Genomic DNA, 5984 nt, shown 5'->3' with positions numbered 1-5984 from the left:
AAAAGGCAACTGTGGTGAGACAATCTTAGAGGCCTCAAGGTCATGCCCAGTCTGCACCCAGAAGGGAACAGGGTTCTAGGCACACGGCTCTGATTCTGACCAGGTACTTGAGCCAGGCCAGGTATGGTGGCCTCTCCTCACACAGAACAGGCCCAGGTGGCCCGTCCCTCTTTCAAAGCTGCTCTCACTTTGATCTTCCCTTTCCTGCAGTCACTGTTCATGCTCAGGAGGCACCTTGGTGAAGCTCTTCCAGGGCAATTTTATGCCTTTGATGTCCCTGGAACCCCCTGCCGAGAGCTGTTCTGGTGGAAGGCTGCTGGTCGGGAATGCTGGTGCCCTGCTTCATGGGTGCCAGAACCGAAACATCGGGACATCAAAGGAGAGGGTGACAGCGGCAGCGGGAGAGGAGCCGCTCAGTGCAAGGCTTTCCCTCCTCCTCAGAGGTCCTCTGCCAGCCCTCCAGCTGGGACTGGGGGTGTGGTCCAAACAGCCCGGGGATCTCTGCCTGAAAGAAGTCCCGTGGGTCTCTGAAGAACGGAGGCACGATCGACACTCATGATTGGACACTCATGATTGGAGAGCAAACGCGGACTCCAAGACTTCCTTGGAGACACAGCTTTCAGCAACATCTCTCCCCTCACGTCTCCCATTTTTCCTCTTAGAAGATGGCATTAGTCACCACTGACCAACTGTCAGCCCATGGCAGATAACGCTTTGTGTGACACCGTAAGGATTTTTAAAATTAGGTGTAAATAGAGCGGGAGCCCAGTTGTAGAGAAGGTGACAGGGAACACCCTGGCCACAAAAGGAGAATGAGGAAAAGAAATTAGTTGTAAATCATCTGGGACTTTCAATAGTTAGGGGATAATGACAATATTTGCATTTTAGATTCCTTTTTGAAAGTTAAACTGGCAATGCCAAGACTGCTGTCCCCCACGGCTGATGCACACAGGGGGTGAGTAACAGCTACCACCTTTGTGAGAACCCTCCTGTTTATTGACCTCTGCTGCCCTGGCCCCGCCCTTGCCCCCCCCCACTCTCACCTGACCTCTTGAGTCTGGGGTCCCTAACTTGGCCATTGTTCTACTGTAATGAATTGCTTTCGCTTTTATTGTCAAGAGACACAGCACCTTAGCTCTAACCACAGAGCACCTATGCCCCCAGGAGAACACAGGCAGAGGTTTCTCAAAATGTTTCCCATGCTACCTTCAGAGTCGCATGACACAGGTCAGGAAGTAAAAATGCCATTACCCCACATGTGCTGAATTCCGTTTTTCTGGCATAGAATCTGGAAGCCTGGACATTAATACAATCGCTGGGAGCCATCTTAGCCACACTGAGTCTTTAGACACATTAGTGAGCAGCGCAGTCCGCAGTGTCCGCAGTGTCCAGTGTCCGCAGTGTCCAGTGTCCGCAGTGTCCAGTGTCCACAGTGTCCGCAGTGTCCAGTGTCCACAGTGTTCAGTGTCCAGTGTCCAGTGTCCGCAGTGTCCACAGTGTGCAGTGTCCAGTGTCCGCAGCAGTTTGCAGCTGCTGCACTGCCAAGCCGAGTGCCTTCTCCAGCCACCTAAGGAAGGGAAGAGGTCTTTACTAAGTCACCCGTTTGTCCCGGCACCACACATGGCACTTGCTACTCACCGTTTCGCTCCATCCTCACAATCCCTTGAGTTAGATTCAGTGCTAACTCTGGTTGACATCTGCAAGTAAGGAATTGGTTCCAGGTCCTCTGCAAATACTTCTCACTTAAAAAATAGTGTATCTGGGGCTGGAGAAATGCTTCAGTGGTTAAGAGCACTGACTGCTCTTCCAGAGGATTTGGGTTCAATTCCCAGATCACGACTGTCCAGCTCCAGCAGACTCAACACATATGGCAAAATGCCATGAATAAATACATTGAAATAAATAAATGAATAATAATAGATTATCATTCAGACAAAACTTATTGAATGTTTCTATACACTTAAACTTCTCTCTGGATGACTTTCTTTTTTATTTTAAATTTAAATTAGAAGCAAGGTTGCTTTAACATGTCAATCCCAGGTCCCTCTCCCTTTCCCTCCCTTCCTCCCATGCACTCCTACCAACACCCCCCCACTACCCCCTCCATAGGGGTATCCATAATCTGTCCTTTCATCCAGGGCAGGGCCTAGACCCTCCCCCAAGAGTCCAGGGTGAGAGTGCATTTCTCATTATGGAATGGGCACCCAAAGTCCATTTGTATGCCACGGATAAATACTGATCTACTACCTAAGGCCCCATAGATTGCCTAGGCTTCCTCACTGACACTCACATTCAGGGAGTCTTGATCAGTCCCATGCTGGATTCCCAGCCATCTGTCTGGGATTCAAGAGCTAACCCTTGTTCAGGTCAGCTGTTTCTGGGGGTTAAAACAGCCCAGTCTTAACCCCTTTGCTCATCAGTCCTTTCTCTCTGTCACTGGGTTCCTTGAGTTCAGCTCAGTGTTTATCTGTGGGTGTCTGCCTCTGCTTCCATCAGCCACTGAATGAAGGTTCTGTTTCCCAGACTCTCTGGCCATGGAATTGTAGGCTGGCACTCCCCAGATCTATGTCTAAAATCCATATATGAGAGAGTACATACCATGTTTGTCTTTTTGTGACTGGGTTACCTCACTCAGGATGGTTTCTTCTAGTGCCATTCACTTGCCTGCAAATTTCAAGATTCTATTGGTTTTTTTTTCTGCTGAATAGTACTCCATTGTGTGAATGTACCACATTTTCTCTATCCACTTTTCAGTTGAGGGGCATCTAGGTTGCTTCCAGGTTCTGGCTATTACAAACAATGCTGCTATGAACATAGTGGAACAGATGAACATGCAAATTAAAATCAGAAACAAAAAGGCTGACTCTCCATACCTAATGCAGTGTGGACGGCAGGGGAAGAGCTGGACAGAAAACACCTCTGTGCTCAGTACGAACATGACTGTCTTCTGAGTAATTCTGGTCGGTTGTTAGTAATCCATGGATGTGGGGCGTGAAGGTACACAAGGAGACACTGGAGAAGGGTGTAATGTGTTAGATCACATATCTAGGAGTGTCAGGGCTAGAGTTTGAACCTGGGACGAACTCCAAAATTACCCCGTAAGAACACAGCTGCCGATGTCTCTTTCCTGCTGACATCGACAAGGAAACCCTGGTTGAAAACATAGTAGGGGTTGCCTGGCAGTGATGGAGCACACCTTTAATCTCAGCACTCAGGGAATAGGGGCAGGGGAATCTCTGTGGGGTTCAGACCAGCCTGGTCTACAAAGTGAGTTTCAGGACAGCCAGGTCTACACAGAGAAAGCCTGTCTTGAAAACAAACAAAAACACTGACCTACAGCAGAGACAATGAGGTGCCTGGAAGTGGAGGGCTGCAGGGAGTCAGGGTCTGGACCAGTCTCCATGAATCTACTTCCTATGGCATGCCAAGGACACATGATCGTGGGGACTGCTGATCATAGTCATGAGACAACACACAGAGTCGAAGTAATTTGTAATGTGATGTTAGTAGCTGACTTGGAGCGGTAGCCCTCCAGATTCAGGGGCTGGGCTGTTTTAACAGAGTTTACGATCAAAACTTGGAACCATTCATTTCTGTAACAAAATGCAATAGCTCTGTGTTGCTTCTCTTTCGGCTATTTGGGTCTCTATTCTTGTTTTCTGTTGTATAATCAGTCATCTTCCCAATGGCCCTTTCTCTGCCTTTAAGTTTGCACCCTGCACACCACAAGAGTTGTGGTCCCTCAGAAAATCATCTCCGTTCCAGAGAGAGAAATAAAGGACAAACGGACAAAGCCAGGGTCCAGACAAGCAGTTCAGCAGCCAGTCTATTGACAAGATCAGCATTTGGGAGAACAGCTCTACAGCAAAAGCCAGAACTCCGGCTATCACACTCCACGGTGCTCAAGACAACCTTGGAATTGAATTAACTTTGATATTCTCAAAGCAAAGTGTCTTTGAACAGGTGGCGTCAAAAAGAAAGCATGTCGCAAGATTTCTAGGACCATTCTAGGTCAAACATTGGTGGGCATTCCGGTACCTGGCAGAGGCTAATAGAGGAAAGAGAAAGAGGGCTAAGAAAGAGAGGAGGTGAGGAGACAACCTGTGGCTAATGTCCTTTGTAGAGACAGGCTGAGTGTGCTGTTCTCCCTACAAAGGCACTCCCTCCAGTCTGTCATAGATAGTCTGACTGCACTGCTGACATTTAACAAGCCCTGCCTATTGAAATTTCACTTTGTAACCTATGTTGTCATAGAGGGAAATGAGTCAGTTAGTGCACTTAAACAAGACTGCTTTTTGAAGAACATGTGAACTATTAATTGTTGCCAATTAGACCTGCTGGGTTGGTTTGGTCTCTAGGTGGAAGATTAGGGAAACGCCCACAGGCTCTTCCTCTCTGAAGCTATGGCCTTGGAAGTACACCCAGCAAAGGCAGTGCCCTCAACTTTCTGCTGGGAAGCTAGCTTTTCAGCGTTGGTTTAACTGCAAGATTCTTTTCTCCGCTACAAGGAGAAGATTTCAAATTATTTCAAATGATATCCCCTGCTACTGTATGGATGAGACACAAACTGTAGTTCAGTAGTGCCATTGCAGAGCCATGAAATAAGAGAAAGCATTCCCAGGGAATTGAATTTTGTGCATTTTGTTCTGAATGAAAAAATGCCCCACATTGCCACATAGTTGAACGTTTGTCTCCAGTTGGTAGCTCTGTTTTGGAAGGTTGTGGACTAATGAGGGGGGTGGCTTACTGGAGGAGGAACATCACCGGCGGGGGGGGGGTGGAGCAGGGGGCACTTTTAAAGTTTATGGCATTTATAGGCCCACCTCACTTCCTGCTTGCTTTTTACTTCCTGTCTGAGGTCATCCTCACCCTCAACAGGCCTTCTCAGCATTGATAGGCTATGAAACATAGACCAAACTAAATACTTTCTCCCCTATTTCATTGGCATTTTCTATCACAGCATCAGAAAAATAACTAATATGACTTCTTGGATATTTCAGGAAGTAAATGTTCCTTTCAAGCAATGTTAGTTGGTGTCTACCAACCTCTTCAAATGAAGCTAAATTTAGATTCAATCCTAGCCTAGTTGGTAAATAAATGAATTTAGAAAAAAAAAAACTAGCTCTACCATAGGTCAGTGCCTACACTGTCAATCTCAGTATTAAGGCTTAGGCTGAAATTTTCCACAAAGTTCTCATGGTGAAGTCCTCATGCTTAGAGCCTCAAAATGTGACCAAATTTGTGTATGGAATTAGTGAAGGTAACTATCTTAAAGTAGATACCACACCTAATATGATCCCAGTTAGAAAAGGAAATTTGTTTTTATTAATTTTATGTTCATTATTTGTGTGGGGGTGGGTAGGTGGGGGTTAGGTAGGTGGGTGGGGTGTAAGGGCACATGTTCCAGAGCACACGTGTAGAGGTCAGAAGACAGCTTGATGAAGTTGGTTCTCTCCTACCTTTACATGGGTCCTGGAGTTTGGGTTTCAGTCACTAGGCTTGCAGGGCAAGAGACTTTACTTGCTAAGCCATCTAACCAGTCCTAGAAAGAGAAAATGCTGGAATAAACATTCCCACAGGGAAAATTTCATATGCAGATGAAGATGATGTTGGGATAACCCATGCTCAAGGCAGCCTCCAAAACTGTGAGATGATAAATTTTGTTGTTTGGGTCACTCGCATGTAATACGTTCTTACCACAGCCATGACAAACCAACATACACCACTAGGCCCTACAGAAGAGAGGGGGATGGTGGAAGGGTTCCTTCTCCAGGACCTGCCTCGTGGACTTGCACAGAAGTCAAATCAGGTTTGGTTGATGTATCAGTTAGCATTCATAAGAAAATTCTGTGCCCGTTTTGATAGCTGGGGTGGGAGCAGGCATAAGCAAGGCCAGCCCTGCAGTGAGCACTTGCTCGCCATTCCCTGGGCACTCTCTTTCCTCACCCTCCTCATTCTCAAAGGTGCCCAGAAGCTGGCATTCT

General features: G+C 46.9%; 1 long non-coding RNA gene across 1 annotated transcript; it reads right to left on the bottom strand.

Moving 5' to 3' along the window:
* Nucleotides 1-1469: 1469 nt before the first annotated feature.
* LOC110340208 lies at nt 1470-5546 on the bottom strand. Its single transcript, XR_002381975.2, has 3 exons — nt 5460-5546; nt 2874-3012; nt 1470-1567 (listed from the first exon to the last, which is right to left on the bottom strand). It is a non-coding gene; the product is annotated as an uncharacterized LOC110340208 (long non-coding RNA).
* Between the last annotated feature and the right edge of the window lie 438 nt (nt 5547-5984).

Source organism: Mesocricetus auratus, unplaced genomic scaffold, assembly GCF_017639785.1.
Source record: "Mesocricetus auratus isolate SY011 unplaced genomic scaffold, BCM_Maur_2.0 Super-Scaffold_100013, whole genome shotgun sequence".
In the NCBI taxonomy this organism is placed as follows: Eukaryota; Metazoa; Chordata; class Mammalia; order Rodentia; family Cricetidae; genus Mesocricetus; species Mesocricetus auratus.
Note: the sequence above shows the minus strand (reverse complement) of the source record. Positions and strands in the feature narration are given on the sequence as shown.